Here is a 21879-nt window from a genome sequence, read left to right on the forward strand (position 1 = left end):
GGTTACCATTTAAAATAATCACAGATTCTGTGCTTGAGTGAAATTAATTCACCGTTGCCATAAGTTAGTATGCATACAATATAAAGTAGTAACTAGGCAAGGGTAAAATGCGTCTATATTCAATACTTTAGATTGCCTAATAAATCAAAATGCCATATATGAACAGATGGAAAAAAAAAAGTCACAATGATGTATTCAATCTAGAGATCAAAAAGAGAGGAAAAAAAGTTGATGCTTTGAACAAATCCTACATAATGATCCTATGTAGGCTTATATTACGGCTTTTTACAAGGGGACACCAGCAGCAGTTTGAAGCTGGTGTGAAAAAACGACAAACCCCGAGATTAAGTCAGGCACACCAGGCTGCCGTGCATTAAAAGCTTCCTTTTTGGCACTACGTGGCCACCATAAAAGAGCATTAATGACTACTTCTTATAAACCTGTGTATGGTAATGGTTTCTGCTCTCAAATAGAGGAATTTCAAAAGTGCTTCAGATTGGTTTGAGAATAAAAAAAAAGGTGTCAAAGGAAATCATATTTACAAAATCAGAAACAGGGCCAAATGAAAAGCGACGAATATGAATAATGGACTTTTCCCGGGATTAACATTATTCAAAGCAAACGGAATCAAATGTGGTTATCTGCTGTCCAATGAGCCCTACGTCGACAAAACCCGCCTTGGTGTTTCAATTCTTCATTTGAGCTGGCAATAAATCGTAGCGATAGGATAGGAGACATTCAGTCAAGAGTGTTCCCAACTTAATTCTCTTCTATTTACAATAAGGAGATGAGACGAAATAAGATAAAAGGCCGACTTCTTTGCCACGGTGCCCATGAATGGACTCCTAGTGTGTGTGTATGTGTGTTTGCGGGAAGAAAAGACAAGCATGGGGAAGTGTGTAAAGTACATGTTCAATTGTGTGAGAGGCACTCATGAATAGTGCTAATACAGATTTATTCTAAAAAAAAGAAAAAAAAATGCTATTGTATACTTGCTATCCAATTACTGGTGGGAAAAAAAAGGAATCAGAAAGGGAAAGAGATGAAATTTATCAAATTGGCTTCAGCTTTTCTTAACTATATAACACACGAGAAGGAGGAAAAAGAGCAGGCGAAGAGGTCGTCCCGGATCGTTTACATGCTCACCGCGAGGCAAGTGACGAAAGCCTGTCAGTCAGCTCTCATTTGCATATTTGCCAATTGCATTAATTAACTCGGCCCACCTAATCAGGGCTAATTGACCTAGAAAATGGGGTGGTGGTGGTGTGTGGGGGGCGGGGGGCCTCATTGTCTGGTCCAATCATCTTTACCAAGAGTAGAGGAGGTGCACCAGAGAGAGCGGAGTACTTCCATTTAAAAGTCCCGCACGCTTGGAAGTATTCCACTGCCGCTGTTCAAGAAGGAAAAAAAAAAAAAAAATGGAGCTGCTTTAACCGCGGCAAAGACGAGGGCACGGAGGTTTACGCCGGAGGAAAACTGGAAAGGAGCTGGCGACAGCTGCCGAGACCGAGGGGACGACGCTGCTTTACAGATCGGCCGAACACACGCACGGGACGCAGCCGGTTCGGCAGCGGCCACGCAGAGACATATCTCACTGTGACGTTTCCAGTTATTTCTGCTTGATTAGGGCCATTATGTCCCCGCCTCTGATTTATGTTGTCATTCCCCCTCAGCAGTCCTGCATCGATAGATCTTAATGAATTGGTAAATAAGGGTGAAGATTGCGCTTGACAACACTGCAACACTCCTCATTCATAGCAGATAAGATTGATGCAAACAATTAGGAGCATAACAAGGGGGGACGGACAGGAGGGGCTGGGGGAAAATGATCTTTCCAAGGCAAAAAGTCACATCCAAATAGGACACGGGCATTCCTCGACTTAACACTGGCTTAGTCACACTTCTTTCATGCTCGGCTGGGGACTTTAGAACTGCTCGGGGGAGACACTTCACCCCTGCTCCTGTCGGGATTAAGAAATTGATTTTGAGCAACAACACAAAATATATATATATATATATATATATATATATATAGAGGCAGTGTGCACCGACTGAGTGCTCGCCGACACAATCCACTAAAAAGGGATTTAAAGTAGTCGAAAAAAAAGTGTCATTTAAATTATAGCTCTTCGGTACACTATTGTTGACTTTAAGGCATTTTTAATAGTCTTATTTATTTTCAAAAATATTTTTTAATATAATCAGCGACAAGCTAGGAGTGGCCAAAGGGGCAGGAATGAGCAGAGGTGGAAAATGAAAGCGGGAGTGACACGGGAGCTGACTCCTTTCCATACACCCACCCCCTTTCAACAAGCACATGCAAATGAGGCCCGTGCTGCTTAACTGCATCATTTATGTGGATAATAGCGGCATCATCATTACGGCAACTCAAATTAAATTACATCACAATTAGCATAACAAAGTGATTGGCTCAACTTTCAAAACAAATAAGGCAGCTCGGCTAATGAACAGTGTTAATTGGCCAGTGTGCATGCTAAATAAAACATGGAGGTAAACATGTGCTCTGGTTAAATAATTCTCAATATGTATTTTCAACAAATGAACGCAGCGAGAGGAGGCAGAAAAGTGAATATTGCCAGGGGGATTTGTGACTCCAAAATGTGTAGCATTTAATTTTATTGCGCTCGAGAAGCTATTACAGGCGAGACTCTGGAGAACAATGTAAATTATCTGCCTTCAAAATACAGTTTGGCCAATTCTCCATGTGAGCTAATCACATAGCTCATTATGCATTAGGGTATTAAATTATGAAGAGGAGCCCCTTTCACATTCCTGCACAAAGCGCTATGAAATGTTAATAGTGTGCCCACAGTCGCCCAATAGCGTGCCTGCGCTCGGCCTCATCAATATTTAAGTCAACAAATTATCCGACACTTGTCTTTGATAACAATAATTAGCGCTTCGCCCATGATCAGTCTAGTGACCTCTTCAAACTAAACATCTGCTCCTCAAGAGTTTTGTTTATTTTCTTTGTCAACGCTAAACACACATCTGCTTGTGATTAATATTGCACTATGTTAGTGTGTGTGTGTGCCCCTTAATTGTCTTGTGGCATCTTCTTGAATTAAAAGTAGCAGCTGAGACGTCTGGAAGTGACCCCCTCCCTCCCACTTCAGATGAAAAAAAAAAAAAAAAAAAAAAACTGAAACTGCACAGCAGCAGAAATTAGCACAATTATAAAGTCTACACACACACACACACACATACGCAGGGTAATTCATCAGAACTAATTAAGCAGCAGTGCAAAGTTACACAACGAGCAGTGAAGGCAGCACGGCAATAAAAGACAACCGAGAGAAGTTGATGGCGAATGACAGCAGATTGATGGATGGCTGGATCAGTGAGGGATGGATGGATGGATGGATGGATGGAGTGCATGACTTTTTTTTTTTTTTACCTTCAAAGTGAGGAGAGCAAAGGTCTCGCCTCCGCCGCCACCGCCGCTGCCGCCGCCGAGGGCTCAAAAGAGAGTCGAGCGGTGTCACCGCGTGTGGAGAGGCAACACTATCTGTGTCATCACTCCAGCCGTGTTTATGGGGGGGAGATGGCATCATAAACAAGCCAGCTCCAAACCAACCCGTCCCCCCCCCCCCACCACCACCACGCACACCCACCCATCCCCCCGCTAGTCGCACAAACCAGCGCCCGCCCCAACTTCTCCACTCTCTCACTCTCTCTTGGCACCTCACCACCAGCCAATATGCCATTCATGCAAATCACCATTGCCCCATTAGGGGGGAAAGAAAAGAAGAAAAAAAAAACCTCAGCAGACCCCTCTCCTGGCAATCATTCTATCATTTCCAGTTGTCACTGTGGCAATTACCAACCAGGCCCCCTCAACCCAATCTGGACATGTTGCTGGATTTGGGGGGGAAAGAGTAGCAAAGCAAGGGGACAAGCATGTAAATGAGACGATGTGTGTGTGTGTGTGTGTGTACAAAATGGAAATTTATGACGCTGGCTTCTTTCTCTCGCCTCACTTGGAACTAATTAGAACATCTTTATTTTTGTATGTGTGTCGCTGAAGATGTATATCATATTCACAATATTGGAAAACATCACTTCCTGTAGGACTGGAAGTGCAAGACAACTACTCGTCAGTGGTGAGTTATTATAGAATTAACTTTTTTCCCCCCCCTAATTGCAACTAAAACTCGACAAAATCCAAAGTGCGTGTATGGGGGTAGGTCCGCGGCTTCCCTCCCTTCGCACCTCACCTGCTTCGCCAGCCGGCTCTCTCTCACTCTGATCGCACACTCTCTCACTGCAGCTCCGACATCGTGCACACACACACACGCATCCGCAGGCGGACCGGAGCACAGCTCGCCTCTCGAAAACCCAGCTGGACGACACCCCGAGAGCTGCTTTTATTTGCTCACAGAGGTATGTGTTGTCTTTATTCTACTTTGTGTTGCGAATGTAAAGAAAGGGATGCTGCTCCAGAGACAATTAGCAGACCCGCGCTCCGGCGACTGACATCCTCGCGAGCACAAAGCGCCGCTTGCTGTGGCACATCCTGCACAAGATCACACATGAGCGCAGAAAGATAGAGAGGCTGTGACCTTACCTTTTAAGACAAGAGTGTGAGAGAAATCCACTCCCCCCGGTAGGGAAGCATTTGCCGACGTTCAGATGCCTGGAAGCATCAAAAATGAAGTGGAGAGGGGGGGAAAAAAAAAAAAAAAAAAAAAAAAAAGCCACCAGGAAAAAAGTAGGAATAATAATTTTAAAAAGTAGTAGAAACTAGCTGAGGTGTAATGTTAGGCACATCACAGGTGAGGTATTTACAGTACAAGTGGAGAGCGGAGCACCTCTGCCTGGTCACGTCGGAGAGACAGTTGCCGTTTGAGTGCCGCCTAATTAAAACAAGTCAGGCAGCCCCGCTGGATTGTTTTGACGCCCGAGGACCAATAGTACACAAAAACCAGCGGCTTGATCGTGCGGCGGGGGGGCATAAGGGGGGAGGCGTAGAGAGGAGAGGGGGTCGGGGGGCGGCGGGTGATGGGAGTTGGCAGAGGAATTGTGTATGTTTGGGACGGGGAGGGGGGTGAGTGGGTATATAGGAAGGCGTTTTGTAGCCGGGATTCAGAAAGGGGGGGGCCGACCTCGACTCATTGACGGCTCTTTTACTTTTTCCCCTCACAATGAACCCTGACACTGATATGCTATCGCGTCTAAATAGCACAAAACAAAGCCTCGACTGTCAAGGAAAACATGGCTGTGCATTTATCTTAAGCATGATGGGATCCAGATACTTGAACACTAAAAGAACAATTAAAAAAAATGTGTTTGCCTTCAAAAAGCTGACCTAAGTAACTACTGTTACACAACAAATGATAAGCTAGAACATTTTGGGCGAATGGTATTTGCATTGTCATTTTTTTAAATTCCCACTCTTCTCCTGTTTCTCTTTCTTTCTCTCCCTCTTGCATGCCACAGATGTTTTTCTTAGTTGCTCCAATAGACAGGAATCTACTGGAAAAGGAGAAAGGCTCGATCTCCCCCAAGAGAGATGAGTACAAAGCCTCTAGTCTGCTTGCAGCAGATGCAGAAAGACGGTCCATCTGCCACCAGCTCGCTTAGAGATTTCAGACATCTCTTTTTTTTCTGTTTTGTTTTAACAATGTAAACCAATCACACATAATACAATCTAATTAAAAAATTAAAACAGAACTGTTTTTAAAAACAGGCAGCCAGGGCAACTATGACAGATTTATTTAGGAGAAGACGCAGCCTCCAACGGGGGGTAAAGACCACTTGAACTCGCAGCTCTGAGCGGTCGGCTGGCGTGATTTAACAGGCTCCGAGCGGCACGTTATCTCGGCGGCCCCCGCTGCAGCATATTTCAGCCGTATGATATCATTATTATTAGGCCGGCGAAAAGACGGAGCGTCAGTGTCGGCTCTCTGAGGCGGCGAGGGTAAACGCTAAACAATCAGTGTGAAATGAAGACAGAAAGAAGGGAAAAGGGTGCTAACATGAAACAATTACTGTAATTGCTTTAAGCATGAACAATATACCAGCAATTTCTCCATCTGTACCCAGGGCTTCAGGCTGTAAGACTCCTTCAGCCACTTTTAAATAAATCCACCCAGAGTGCCTCACTGCAAAAGACAAACAAGAGGCCCCTGGCCTGAGAAACGTCTGCCTCACTAGGGGAATGCTATGCCTAGTTTTACAGATCTGTGACAATTGTGCCTCCTCCCTGCAGTTATTTATTCCCTTTGTCTCTTCTTTCAGCGCTTTTCTGCTGCCAAGGTCAACAGAGACAAACAGGACCACCAGCATCTTGATGCGGTAGCAGTGGAATAGTGAGAAGAGAACGACTGCTTTAAAAAAAAAAAAAAAAAAAAATAGGGGGGGGGGGGGGGGGGCATGTATGGTGGTGGCGGGTGCAGACATGTGTAAGTGGGTACAGTGAGGAGGGGGGTCTTGGCAGCAGCTGGCGACAAAGCCCGCCAAGAGAAACAGCAGTGTGATGATGCCTCATAATGCACAAAATAAAGTGCAGTATTTGGTTGGAACCAGCAGGGGTGCTGTTGGTTCACTCATAACTACTTTGAGGGCTGAAGAAGAACAACATGATGTCAGCTCTCCACTGTCTGCTCACTGAATCCCTAGCAAGGAAACAAGAATGATCCATGTCGATTCCAAATTTGAGGGCAGAGTAAAATTCTGATAACTGATTAATCGGCTGATTAATTTAAAAATATATATAATGAATAAAACTTTTCAAAACTCTTTTTTGGTCCCCAAACGTTCACCACAATAAAAATTAATTACAGGCTTAACACTTGACAGTTTTACAATACTTTGTCCTTTAACATTAGTACAGAGAGGGAAAAAATAAAAATAAATAAGAAATCGAGAAAAATTTGCACATTTTTTACCGATTTTTCAGGTTTTTTGTTTGTTTGTGATTATCTTTGTCTTATGTTGTAATGTGTGTGTGTGTGTGTAATGTGTTAAAAAAATGGTTTGCAGATTTGAAAAGGCCTAATATCGGCCGATTAAATCAGCAAGCCAATTATTCGGTCGGACACTAGTTCAGAACACACCATCCCTTTAAAAATCATTAAATACTAACCCCGATTTAGTCAAATACCCTCCATGGTCACGACAAACAAACCCACGAATACACAAAAGAAAAATGGAATGGGGCTCAACAACATCAAATCCTTCACTTAGAGGGTGTAGCAGGAGGGGAAGGGGGGTGTCCATCTGATTTGTCTCCTCCCTCACATTTAAAAAAAAAAAAAAAAAAAAAAAAAAAAGTGTTGAAGTGGTCTGTTCAAATATGCTGAACAGCTCCTTGGCAACTCGCACACGATAACAAAATGTTTCCAAAGAGACGCACACACACACACACACAAACACTACACACACATTACCCATGTTCATTGGTCGTCACATGAATGTTCCACAAAGCACAATTCAGGGGCCACTTAGTCCTGAGCCAAATAATGCATAATGAGGGGGTAGTGCTATTTAAGTCCTGGCCGGTGTTGATCACATGATATGTTGCTTATGGCCAGAGAGCACAGACCATTAAGGAGCAATGATTATATAAGTGCTCGGCAGGCTGCACCGTTTTAATTTACTGTACTTAAAGCAGCGAGGTATCCATGGCAACTTGCATTGCCCTATTCAGAAATCCCCTAATGAAATGCCTATTAAGTGGCTGATAATGACAGCATCCAAATATATTTGCATATGTATTTCACAGGGGAGAAAAAAGAAAGAGAGCAATTAAGTGAAGAAAGCAGGGTGTGATTTGGACTGATTCTTCACTGTTTTGTTTACTGCAAAAGCAGTTATTATTGGACTCGAGTGAAGTTGACATGAACGGCGATGGGTGAGCATTAAGAGCTCGCTGCTTTCCTCTGAGAGCCTCCACACGTGACTTCCATTTGCGAGTTTAGCCCAGAGCCCAACAGGACATCCCTGAGAGACTGTTTTCTTGACTCAATACCAACAGCCCGAGTAAGCAGCTCGAGGGAGAAGACTCCCTAACCAAGCCGGGCCTCTGGTTCCTATTGAAAATATCAACACACTACGAGGCATCACATATATTGTGCTCAGCAGCGTTACACCAAGGCTTAATGATACCTGCGCCTCCACTCCAGCTGCTTCTGCAGACGGCAGGCGGGTGGGAATTAAAGTATACATTGCAGCCTGGAAACAAATTTAAAAAATAAGAGATTGAAACGATGCAAGTCAAGACAGTTCAAGCTGACCGGCCTCTTGAAAAGGCGACAAGACACTCGAGGTTAACTTGGAAATACACAAAGCGGCCCGTGAAACGCGTATTCGAATTAAAAGAACTCGCTGAAATCAAAGACGTCGCTGAGGTGGGAGAATTTCCATAAGCAAGTGAAGCTCACAGCAGTTTACCTGCTTGACGGCACACTGGAATTAGATGAAAGAGCCCAGCTCGGCAGACAACATCCCCACCTTTTTCACACTGTAATAGATATTATCATAAATGAGATCCCTGCACAGAGATGACTTCCGACATTGTTTTGTTTCCCGAGGTACGACAGCGGTTTCACGGACTGAAATCGTTCCGTCAAGGAATCTGAGAGCTATTTGTGATGTGTCGCGTTTGAGGAAGCCACAGCAAAAGGGGCCTTCGCTGATGGGACGCTGGTTCCCAGAAGCACACACCGCACAGCTCAATGGAAGCCAGATACGCTCCAGTGGCAGTGAAAAGAGCACAACACCTGTGGATTCCACCGAAAACCTGTTCTCACAAGACCTTGGTCCAACTCTGTACAAGAAGTATTGTACTTCTTAACGACTGTTGGATGATATTAAGTCGAAAGATCACAGATCATATTTATCAAGTACTAATTGCAAGTCATAATGACTGTTACAACAAATATGACTAAAAGTGATTTATTTTATTGCAAGATCCACTGAGGGTGTTACATAGGGGATAACCTACACTCACTACCAGGGCCCGATTAATCGGCCGATATTTGCCTTTTTAAAATTGGCGATGCATATGAAGCTACTGTAGAGCGCATGCAGTTGATGATCATGCTGTCAACACAAAATCAATGCATTTGAGAGTCGCTAACTAAATCCATGCGCGAGGCATTAAAAGGATGTTAATAAATCAACAGGCACTAAATAACAGAGCGTCAGAATTCACTCTGGGAGCTATTGTGGCAGTTTCTGCAGGGGAGTGGTTTTTCTGACAGCGTGGCAATCCATTCATGGCAAAACTAGACACCATCCGTGCTGAACAAAATATTCTAATTAAATTCATTCATTTAAAAAAAAAAAAATCCAGCAAAGAATAATGTACTCATTATTCGGATGTTTCAAGCACTCGGGTTTTCGACAGCCGCGGCTAATTCATACCTAATTTTTATGGGATTTACATCTGGAGGTAATTCACCACGTGGAAGAGAGCCCACTGGAGGCCACGATAACCCTCCAACTCCGCCAACCCCCCCATCCATCCCTCAAACTTTTTTTCGGACTTCCGCTGATTTGAAATGACACACATAAAAGTGTTTTCATCGTGCTGTCACCAGACACGAAGAGAAGATATAAACGCTGCAGACACAGACAGTGTTGGTGATAAGTAAGCCAGCACAGCTGCACTGCTCTGGGATTTAGTGCACGGACAAAGAAGTGGACTTAAAGAAAAGGGGTGCGCGGGTTAATTCTTGACACCAGAGTTGGGTGCGCGTGGGAGTTTATGGGCACCTCTCAAGTGACCAGCTACATCTGGTCCGCCTAAGTGGGCTGTCTAATAAATGGCACACTTTCCCAATGATCTGCTCTTTCAAAGCACACTCAGTGTTTGCCAGATGTATCAGTTTACACTGTATGCATGCCGACTTAGCAGTTATTCCAAAAGAAAACGGAAGTCAGGATTAGAAAAGTCTTCTTCAATAGTTACACTTTGACTTCTAAATTGTTGTCATTTGGAAAACAATTTTGACCATAATATATAATGTAAAGGGAATCAAACCTTTATTAAACGCACCGACAGTGGTACCTTGACTTGCAATTTAGTCATATATAAAAGCAATGTTCCCCATTGAAATGAATTGGATTACATTAATCTGTTCCAGCCCCCCAAAAAGATAAATTTTTTGTTACATGTTTACAATCATAAAAAAATAGCACTGTATTGTCCATCCATCCATCCATTTTCTACCGCTTATCCGAGGTTGGGTCGCGGAGGCAGTAGCTTTAGTAGGGACGCCCAGACTTCCCTCTCCCCAGCCACTTCATCCAGCTCTTCCGTCGGGATCACAGGCCAGCTGAGAGACATAGTCTCTCCAGCGTGTCCTGGGTCGTCCCCGGGGTCTCCTCCCGGTGAGACGTGCCCGGAACACCTCACCAGGGAGGCGTCCGGGAGGCATCCGAATCAGATGCCCTAGCCCCCTCATCTGGCTCCTCTCGATGTGGAGGAGCAGCAGCTCTACTCTGAGATCCTCCCGGATGACCGAGCTTCTCACCCTATCGCTAAGGGAGAGCCCGGACACCCTGCGGAGGAAACTCATTTCGGGCGCTTGTATCCGGGATCTTGTTCTTTCGGTTACGACCCACAGCTCGTGACGATAGGTGAGGGTAGGAACGTAGATCGACCGGTAAATTGAGAGCTTCGCCTTTCGGCTTAGCTCCTTCGGACCGATACAAAGGCTGCATCACTGCAGACACTGTACCGATCCGCCTGTCGATCTCTCGTTCCATTCTTCCCTCACCCCAAGATACTTGAACTCCTCCACTTGGGGCAGGATCTCATCCCCGACCTCAAGAGGGCACGCCACCCTTTTCCAACTGAGGACCATGGTCTCAGATTTGGAGGTGCTGATTGTCATCCCAGCCGCTTCACACTCGGCTGCGAATCACTCCAGTAAGAGTTGGAGATCAAAAAGCAGAGATGCAATACTGAGGCCACCAAACCGGACCCCCTCTATGCCTCGGTTGCGCCTAGAAATTCTGTCCATAAAAGTTATGAACAGAATCGGCACTGTATTGTATGAAATATAAAACATAAGATATTGGAAAGCAATTATACTGGACCCCTGCATACTAGCAGGTTGGCACTTGTGGATTAACCTACAACCCCAATTCCAATGAAGTTGGGACGTTGTGTTAAACATAAATAAAAACGGAATACAGTGATTTGCAAATCATGTTCAACCTATATTTCATTGAACACACTACAAAGACATGATATTTAATGTTCAAAGTGATAAACTATTGTTGTTAGCAAATAATCATTAACTTTGAATTTTATGGCTGCAACACGTTCCAAAAAAGCTGGGACACGGTTATGTTTACCACTGTGTTACATCACCTTTTCTTTTAACAACATTCAATAAACGTTTGGGAACTGAGGACACTAATTGTTGAAGCTTTGTAGGTGGAATTCTTTTCCATTCTTGCTTGATGTACAGCTTCAGCTGTTCAACAGTCCGGGGTCTTCATAATGCGCCACACATTTTCAATAGGACACAGGTCTGGACTGCAGGCAGGCCAGTCTAGTACCCGCACTCTTTTACTACGAAGCCATGCTGTTGTAGCACGTGCAGAATGTGGATTGGCACTGTCTTGGTGAAATAAGCAGGGGCGTCCATGAAAAAGACGTTGCTTGGATGGCAGCATATGTTTCTCTGAAACCTGTATGTACCTTACAGCATTAATGGTGCCTTCACAGATGTGTAAGGTACCCATGCCATTGGCACTAACACAGCCCCATACCATTACAGATGCTGGCTTTTGAACTTTGCATCCATAACAGTCCGGATGGTTCTTTTCCTCTTTTGCCCGGAGGACACGACGTCCACAATTTCCAAAAACTATTTGAAATGTGGACTTGTCGGACCACAGAACACTTTTCCACTTTGCATCAGTCCATCTTAGATGAGCTCGGGCCCAGAGAAGCCGGCGGCGTTTCTGGCTGTTGTTGATAAATGGCTTTTGCTTAGCATCGTAGAGTTTCAAGTTGCACTTACGGATGTAGCGCCAAAATGTATATACTGACATTGGTTTTTCTGAAGTGTTCCTGAGCCCATGTGGTGATATCCTTTATACATTGATGTCGGTTTTTGATGCAGTGCCGCCTGAGGGATCGAAAGTCACGGGCATTCAATGTTGGTTTTTGGCCTTGCCGCTTACATGCAGTGATTTCTCCAGATTCTCTGAACCTTTTTATATTATGGACCGTAGATGATGAAATCCATAAATTCCTTGCAATTGTACGTTGAGGAACATTGTCCTTAAACTGTTCGACTATTTTCTCACGCACTTGTTCACAAAGAGGTGACCCTCGTCCCATCTTTGCATGTGAATGACTGAGCAATTCAGGGAAGCTCCTTTTATACCCAATCACGGCACCCACCTGTTCCCAATTAGCCTGTTCACCTGTGGGATGTTCCAAACAAGTGTTTGATGAGCATTCCTCAACTTCCTCAGTCTTTTTTTCCACCTGTCCCAGATGTTTTGGAACGTGTTGCAGCCATAAAATTCTAAGTTAATGATTATTTGCTAAAAACAATAAAGTTGATCAGTTTGAACATTAAATATCTTGTCTTTGTAGTGTATTCAATTAAATATAGGTTTAACATGATTTGAAAATCATTGTACTCTGTTGTTATTTATGTTTAACACAACATCCCCACTTCATTGGAAATTGGGGTTGTATTTGCGGATTTCTTTTTTTCCTTTAAAAAAAACTTTTTTTTTGGGGGGGGGGGGGGAGACAAATCCCCAAAATGCATGTTGGCTGTTTATCCCTGCTTAGTCAATAATTCTGGGGGGGTTAAAAAAATATATGAATATTTTTTCTTTTTCAATGCAATTCTCATGGGGGTCAATTATATGCGGATTTTCACTATTCACGGTCCAGCCCGGTCCTGATCCCCCACGAATAGTGGGGGTCCACTGTAACCTGGTTTTATAGAGTGTAATTAATATGTAAAGTAGTATTCGAGTGTTGGTGTGTGCCTAAAATTTTGGCTTCTAACATAGCTTCTAACATAGCAAAAAAACAACAGCATGTAACTCATCAGGGTACCACTGTAAAAGGTAGGGACCACTTTCTTGTCAGACTGATACCAGTACGAGTATTCACTGGAGTATTCACCGATACTGCATACCGATACCCCTAGTACTTTTGATACATTAAATTTCAATTTTGTTCTTTTTTTCCCTGACGCACATAATAATTCCCCGATATGTCAAACGGCCGCAGTGTAGCACCAGCACAGCTACTGGAGATTTAGGACTTACTCAATGTCTGATTTGTTTTGCCTTTAGCCTTTACAAGTATCAAATATCCTAAATATCGCTAAAAAGTATCAATAATTGCTGATCCCTATTAAAAAGAGAAGCAAACCACAAACATTCAAAGAAAAAAGCACTCGTGGAGGTAATCCTTGAATATTCCGTTTGACTTTTGAAGCAAAAGCTTCCAGAACATTTGTTTAAAGTCCAAATTGAATGACTTTTAGGGTTGAGGTTCCACTATATAAAGTTTAGCCAACATTTCCAACAGGACAACACAGGCAAACTCGCCCCCCATCCGTTCAACGCCAGAACCCCCCGCTTGCTCCACACTTCAATCCTAACTCTAAATGTATTTTCCAAATGAAAATAAACGGACTCCGACCGGTTTGAGGCAGTCATACTCTGGAATATGAGATCAAATAAATGCTTCGGTGGAGGCTGAAAAGAGAAATGAAATGGCTTCTGCGGAGAGATGCAGCGAGTAATAAAATTACTCCTTTATATCTTCCTAAACAGCATGTTCTCCCCTGGAGTGGGCGAGGGGACTTCACTATAGTCAAAGACAAGTATGCAAGTGGCAATTTGTCCTTCAGGCGAGATTCTCCGATACAATTGTCCGCTGCAATTTTCCTCCAGAAAACGAGAAACTATTTCGGCAACAAGTTAAGCGAAAGTTTCACTTTGATGATGTGCTTGGCGGACGCCGCCATTGAAAAGGTACACTAAAGTGGAACGGTGAAAACGATTCACAAGGCCGCTGCTTTTCAATGAACGCTTGTGAGTTGACCATGATGTGCCACAAACAGCCGACCATCTTCCGGGGATGGAAAAAATGTTACGACTTTGAAAATTGCTTTACCATTGGGGCTAAGCACACACTATTCCGTTTAGCATTAGGCATGTCTTTACAACGGAAGTCCACCTGCTTAAATTCAAGTAGTTGATTTGTATTCCTAAATAGCTGGTCACAACGGTACTCACAAGGACTATACTGTATTAGAGGGAATTTTCAATTGGGGAGAATACATTATAATTCATTTTACAGTGGCTATTAAACCTTCAGTAAAAAAAAAAAAAAAAAAAAAAAGCTTTGCAACAAAGATTGAGCCACTTATCAGCGCTACTCACTGCCTTTAAAAGCCGTCCATGTTCAGTGCGCTGAGTGGCAAAAAAGCAATCGCTGATGACTTTGAAAATAGGACTAAATGTACAATATATCAAAACGTTTAAGGCTAGCGGGCATTTCAGCCAATCAAAAGGTTGTGTCTGTTCAAAAGCCACAGCCGAAAGGAAGGCTGCAAATTGCGGAATTAAAAAAAAAAAAAGTAACATATCAATCGAGAGGTTTGAGCTTAAGTGTCCAAAAATATCTTCAAGGCATTTTAATTGGGGGAAAAAATCTTGCACTAACACCAGACTCCAGGATCAAAACCTTTTAAAACTTTCTAACTTTAATGCCATGTTCATGCAAGAGATTCTTTTTAGGCAAGAAAAAAACATGCATTTTTTTTTATTAACCCCCATACACGGTGTTACCATGATGTCAGATAAAGAAAGAACTTGATCTACTCTTACTTTATGAATTCAGGAATTATATTTCTAAATTGATTTCAACTCGTCTAAACATTGGTTTTCTACTAATGGAACTAATATAATAAGAAAATCAGTTTTCTTTATAACAATTTTTACAATCAGGCCCCCGCACTACCAGTTTGACACGTTATAAGCTTTAAGGGAGCAAAGAAGAAGTTATTTTATTCATTCTATATTTTTCAAATTAATTGGCCAAATATCGGTGTCTGCCTCAAAAAAATCCATATCAGTTGGGGCCCTAGTTTTTATTAAATTCTTTTCATAAAATATTTTTTTTTAAGCAAGAAAAAAACTCAGCTTTCTACTAATCAGCCTTGATTAATACCCTTCAAAATCCCATGAACCTTTTAAGTAAGCAGGGTTACTTTACATCAAAAATAGTGTTTAAATCTTTCATGAGAAACTACTAAACTTTAATAAATACACATAACCGCATGCAGTTATGCTTGCAGGAAACAACTTCAAGAAGTTACGAGCGACAGTATATGGCAACGTCATTAACTTTCCCTCTGCGCTGGCTTTTGCCCCCATCAAAGCACGTTGCCATGTATACAGGAAGACAGATGGCAAAGGGGATGTTTCTGGCGGCTTAAAAGTACCCATCAGCCGTCTGCGAGACATCTCCCAGCACCAACAGAAAGCAAGAAAGCGCGCCTGCAAATACATAGCACAACTATTAGGTAATCTCCTCCTTTGTTCACTTTCCCTGAGCCTCGGTGACTTGCTTCTATCTCCCAGCTTCACCTTCTGCTGTGGCGCTAACACCGCGGTATTTAATGCTGGAATGTGCCATAATGAATGGAGAGGAATTTTGGCTTTGGAAGTAATTTGATGTATTTGTTTTGTTTATTGAATTTTGATGATAATACCAGGATGATTTGAAAGCGACAGAGAAGTGGGGGGAGAATAGTGAGGGCACAAGGGCTCTTTGTTTTGAGCCAAATCTGAGGTTTCCTTTTGGATATTCAATATCCAGCAAGGTACCAAACAGAGTTACAGTAGTCTAGTGTCTGGGTTTCATATGAGGGGAGGGGCTGTGGGGGTGCAAATCTTTGCTATGTGTTGCATGTAGTCAATTGCTGTGTAGCTCGCGTGAGGCACTCCCAACAAAGGCTGGGGAATCAATCAATCTGTAGAGAAAATACCTCCTGTGCCAGATGTGTCTGCTTGAAAAACATCTTTAAGAAGACTTTTGCGTGCTTTACGAATCCAAAACAGTGTAGAAGTATGCCGAAAATAAACAGTCATTATACGTGAAACAGGCTGTCAAAAATGCTTTGACTTGTGCTTGTTATTTACAGTGGCTTCTCTCGAGCGCAGCGTGTCAAATGCTTTACAGTTTAAACGTTTGAAATAAATCTGTTGCAATAGAAGAATGAAAGACAAATGTTTCATTAGCAGGTGATTTTTTTTTCTTCCTCCTGTGTCTTTTACAAGTCTTTGGTAGTTCCTCTCCTTGACACATATATGCGCACTCACGCGTGCATGTGGGGTGTAATTATAAATGCAAGGCTTGCTAAAGGGAGCTGAACTTTTCACACCTTCCAAAGCCACAAAATTGGATGATTTTGTGGTTGTGCAGCTGCCGCGCCACGCTAATGCAAGCCGGTGTCATATGAAAAATATTCCTCTCCCCAAACCACAGGGCTGGTCATTAATGAAACACAGGCGGTGCAGTGAGGTCATGCAGAGTCTAGATTTCAGCAGCCACACTTAAAAAACGCTCATAGAGAATAGAGGAACATGAACACAAATCAGATTCCAGCTCCAAGGACGGGGGGAAAAATAAATAAATAGAGAAAGGCACTGGCCCCTCTCACATTTTCCCCCAGCGCTCTGCAAACAACCGTCAACTGCAGCTCAGAAACAGCTCACAATGAGAGCAGACTAAACAATCTGGTGCAGGCCAAGGAAAATGCTAAGCAACTCCGCACACAGGATGTCTCACCCTAATTGCCAAACGATCGAATCGCACAATGGAATCCGTCCATTTGGCAACATCTTCAAACTTGGCGCCACACTCTCACCTTTAAAACTGTCGGCTTTTTGTGACGAGGAGAAGATGAAAAAACACAAATTGCCGTGGCATATTTGGGGATTTTTCTTGGGGTTTATGGAACTTAGGGGAAAAATTGAGGGGTGGGAATGGGCAAAGCTTGTAAACCAGTGATTACAATCCGGAGCATTGAAACAAACGGACTAAAAAGCTCCCCAAGAAGAGGTGGACACCGAGAGAAGGAATGACACCCACCCTGCGCCATGTGGCAGTGCATTTTGCAGCCATACTCGCCCGTGACTTCAAACAGCCAAAATAGCAGCACATTCAAGAAACACAACACAACTACTGAGGGATTAAAGAAGGCAGGGCGGGTTAGGGGGGAACACGCACAAGGTAGCAGGCCTCGACAGCAGATGGTAAAATTAACATTTCAACAGTTCCTTCCTTTCATGTAAGTCTCGGCAGAACTTTTTTTTTTTTTTTTTTTCCTTTTGGTAAGATACAGTGTTGCAGAAGGCATCTGGAAAAAAGGGGAAGAGGGATATCGGTTTATTGCTCCTCGCGGTCCACCTCCATGAAATATTAAATAGGCCTGTTTTGCAGGTTTTTCCCTCTCTGGAGTACCCCTTGCTGTGTTAGGGAATTATCATTCTCATCCTTATATGCCAAAAAACACCTGGTAATAAAAGAAAATAAACTATTATAGACTTTGAGGTTTCCGACTCATTTCACTTACAGCGGAAACCCCGCTTTACGAACGCCTCAATGTTCAAACTATTTAATTTACGAACCAGAGACCCGGCGGCACGGTGAGCGACTGGTTAGAGCATCTGCCTCATAGTTCTGAGGTCCGGGGTTCAATCCCCGGCCCCGCCTGTGTGGAGTTTGCATCTTCTCCCCGTGCCTGCGTGGGTTTTCTCCGGGCACTCCGGTTTCCTCCCAGATCCCAAAAACATGCATGGTAGGTTAATTGAAGACTCTAAATTGCCCGTAGGTGTGAATGTGTGCGTGAATGGTTGTTTGTTTTTATGTGCCCTGCGATTGGCTGGCAACCAGTTCAGGGTGTACCCCGCCTCCTGCCCGATGATAGCTGGGATTGGCTACAGCACCCCCGCGACCCTTGTGAGGATAAGCGGCTCAGAAAATGGATGGAACCACAGACCAAATAAAAATATGTATGGATCGAGCCGAAAAGCTGTAACAGTAGCGGGTGAGAGCATTTTTCGAAGCTATCGTTTGCGAAAAGGCGAGGAATTTACATGCAGACATGTTGTCAAGGGAAGACCCTGGTGCCAGTACAGAAGAACAATTTTAATCTTCAGAATTGTAGCAGCCTTAAAGTTAAGGTGTTTTCTGATTTCCGACTGGCTACGAACGCACCAGAGGGACTTGTGACACCTGTTTGGGTGCGTGTCAGCAGGGCAGCTGCATTTGATTGAGGAGGACAGTTCGGTATGTTGGTTTTTCCTAACTTGGTTAATAAAGATATTTTGATGGATTATGTTCAAAGTGGACAAACTTTACTAAAAAAGACAAACTTCAAATTTACAAACCCCGTTCAAGAACCAATTACGTTCTTAAATGGGGGTTCCACTGTACTTCAAATGCTCAGAGCTTGATGATCACTCATAAAGATCTAAACAATGGAATATCTCTATGCTTTCCACGCCTGTCCAATGGAGCGCCTCCACCGCATCCATTAATTTGGACACAGTCCTGGCTAAATTACATGTGTTCCACCTCTGTGACATTTTAAATGCAATTAAAAGCTGGTTATGGAAGTGTGCAGCGGACTCGCCTGTGATGAAGTCAAATCACCGGCGTGATTAACATGCAAACGAGCTCACGCTGGCAGTGGAGATTGGGGTTTGAAAACCTCAATTACTTTTGTGTGATTATCTATTTACCAGTACACAGATTTCCATTTCTCATCTCCAGCCGGAGTCCTCCATGCCGGAGCCTCAATTACGAGCGCCGCACCTTTTATTTATGATGCGCTTAATGCTGTAATACAAGCGCTGGTATTTTTCACTCTGATGCATTGCGTCTTTACTGGCACTGCCACCGGACCAACACTTCCTCATTTGCTTCGTGAGGACTTATTAATGCATCCATCCAAGCCTAATTTACACTCACTTTAAACCTTTAGTCTCTCTCTCTTGCTCGCTCTCCATTAGACAAGAGGAATGAGAGTCATGAATGGAGGAAAACATGTTCCCTTCAATAAAGTTGTTTCTACTTAAGTTGTTGACGTTAGGCCTGACTGCATAGGACGAAAAACAATAGCAAAATCCACAAACTGAAATCTTAGCATATGATTTAGAAATACAGTACATAAAAAAAAAAAAAAAACATCAAGTAAAACAAACGCTCAAAAAACAAAAATGGTTCACGAAAATGTGATTAATAACTTAAAATAAACAAAAGAATTGCTTTTCAATTTTTAAACTGAAATACTATATGCATGTTTATACTACTAGGCCCTTTTTGACTGTGTAGGACTCGCACATGTATGCCACACTGTGTGCCGGGCATGCATAAAACATGCCCTGTTGCTCCAGTGAAGCAAAAAGGAAAACAGTGCCATCAAGTGAAATTTCCGAGGATTCCTCAAACACTTCAGAAGATTGATGTTGAACTGCATTAATGCTGGGGAAGCAGAGTTGTTTCTTTAATTGCTGTTAATCAAAACCTATTTCTTTAAACCAAAATGGGTGAATCTCTTCTTGGTGTAAAAATATTTACAGCAGAATATTTGGCAAATCCTTCACAATTTTTTAAAAAACAAAACAAAACAAAAAAAAACCACCTCAATTGTTCAGGATCCTCAAGAAACTAAGGAACAAAGACAATCATTATGATGTGAACTCTCGTTGCCAGGGCCTAACTCCAGTGTTTTTAAAGCAGTGGCTACGTCGTCGAGTGAATGAGACAGTGGTGATGGAGAGAATCACGAGTGAGACAGAATAAAAAGACAGGAGTGAGGGAGAGAGCTCAGATAATGGTAGATAATGGACAATTAACTTCGGCTAGTAGCACCGGCTGCAGTGAATAGCGGCTTGGTGGTGCAGCAAGTCCCCAATCACCACTCAACCATATTCACATTGGGAATACGGGCAATATCAAGCTGTGGGCTCGCGGGCCTCCGAGGTGTACACGCTGCATTAGCAATCTCCACAATGCCTTCAAACAATGCTCCAGAGCAACAAAGTGTCCCAAAGTGCCAACGCTAGCACTCTGCCGCTGGGAAGTGTGTGGTGTCCTAACCTTGCCCATTGTTTTATGTCCTTTCAGCACCCAAATAAACCCAGGAGCCATAAATCCATTAAAAGTGGCATACAGGCATATACAGGCTACAGATATAAATGAACAATTTTGTCTGTATAGAATCTAATTGCATAAGTAAATAAGTAAGTGCATCACAGTAACCATGCGTGTGTTCTAATCGGGGGGGAGGATCCAAAGTGTTGCAACTGGCCACCCAGCCCGCCACCACCTTCAAGCTTCATCTAAATCTATTGATCTGTGAAACACGGAGGCCCAGGGGAGGCAATTCACTTAATATCATACGTCTAATGATGAGATGAATAACGATAACGCCGCTTGGTAATTAAACGTCTTACAAACCATTTAACTGACTGTGCGTCAGGAAGGTTCACCAGGGGTCGCCGCGTTTGTTTTTCATTTCTCGCTCGCCCACAAAAACAGTAGACGTTCTGGAGGTATGAGGTGTGTGTGTGTGTGGGTGGGGTGGGGGGGTGTTGATGGTTGAAAACAGTGCATGACACAATGGTGAAACCACATTAATGATTCTTAGCAGCTATGGCACTAATCCCGAATTCTGTCAAGCCTTTGAAGGGAAAACAATTCGTGGGGGGAGTAAAGCAGTGAAAGACAAACATCTTGGCTTCCGTGCTTTTTTTTCCCCCTTGCAAATCTCTCTGGCACACATTTGCATCAGTGGACATTATGAGATCATATGAACTGTAAATACATGGCATGAAGTGTGACGTGTAAGCAAAAGGGAAGGCCTTCCATCTCGGTGAAAATGTGCTTAACATACACTCGGAGAGACAATTTACCATCAACAATCTCAACACTAATCCTTACTTACAGTCAATTATTACCCAACAATGACATGCTGCTGTGTTGTGGTGCACAACGGCACAGGCAGGTGTTCCTAAGACATTTGTACATAAAGTATAAGACACAGAAGGGATACAAATTAGGGGTTAGCATAAAAATGCCCCATAACTATAGTTTCTTTTGTGGTCCTTTTGAATTAAATAATGGTAAACACCATCAATCCTTTAAAAAAAAAAAAAGGAGAGAGATAGGATTCAAGCAAGCAGTCCATTGAAGGGACGAGGAACAAAGTATCACAAAGGTCCAATGTCTGCCGCGATGAATATGTGTGAGATTATAACCCATGGCATCATTTCCATAATGTAAAACACTTCTTCACCCGCTGACTATTCACTAAGTAAATGGGTGGAAAAAAAACTATCACTGGCGCAAAAATATTATACAAAAGGCAGAGCGGAGTTTTGAATGACCCCTTTTCACAATAAAAGACTGTCCAAACACATTGGGAAGCAGCCGAGTGGGAAAGAAGCACTTGAGTATTTATCAGCGGGCACAATGCAAACGTATTACCATGTCACCTGTACCACTTAACTGTACGGGTCGAAGTGGAGCTTTGCATAATGCCAGGTGAAAATATCAATGTGGGTTTCTTTGGATCTACGACTCCGCGCAGAGTCCAACTAAAGGATCATTCCCCGGATGCTGGTTTTCAAACCCGGCCGCCCTTGAATTAAACTGATACGCTGCCTCGCTGCTGAATAAGTCTATTCTGAACAAAACCAGTTTGAATTAAAAGGTTGGAAAGAACTTTGTGAATGGCAAGTTGAAAGACGCATTAATAGCATTTAACAGACAGCCGTGGCTTTTAGCGCACGCAGCAAACTAAAAAGTAAACACCCTAACGTTGCTGTACTGCATCGTAA

The 21879-nt window shown here is 43.1% G+C and overlaps 1 protein-coding gene and 1 long non-coding RNA gene across 12 annotated transcripts in view; one reads left to right on the forward strand and one right to left on the reverse strand.

Annotated features, from left to right (window-relative positions):
• Nucleotides 1–21879, reverse strand: part of foxp2 (forkhead box P2) — a 102259-nt gene that overhangs the window by 63135 nt on the left and 17245 nt on the right. The window contains exon 1 of one of the 10 annotated variants that reach the window (XM_061762412.1): nt 4589–4823. The exons of 7 other annotated variants lie outside the window; for them this stretch is intronic. The gene's annotated coding sequence lies outside the window, so the exon portion shown is untranslated. Of the gene's footprint in view, nt 1–3418; nt 3582–4588; nt 4824–21879 lie in introns of those variants that run through there. 2 more of the 10 variants (XM_061762406.1, XM_061762411.1) reach the window with 2 other exon arrangements.
• Nucleotides 3737–8974, forward strand: LOC133472071 (uncharacterized). 2 transcript variants are annotated; one of them, XR_009786579.1, is made up of 4 exons: nt 3737–4124; nt 4292–4404; nt 5461–6332; nt 8556–8974. It is a non-coding gene; the product is annotated as an uncharacterized LOC133472071 (long non-coding RNA). The 2 variants fall into 2 exon arrangements; XR_009786578.1 differs by having other exon boundaries at nt 3737–4404.

The sequence above is a fragment of the Phyllopteryx taeniolatus genome, chromosome 22, assembly GCF_024500385.1.
Source record: "Phyllopteryx taeniolatus isolate TA_2022b chromosome 22, UOR_Ptae_1.2, whole genome shotgun sequence".
Classification (NCBI taxonomy): Eukaryota; Metazoa; Chordata; class Actinopteri; order Syngnathiformes; family Syngnathidae; genus Phyllopteryx; species Phyllopteryx taeniolatus.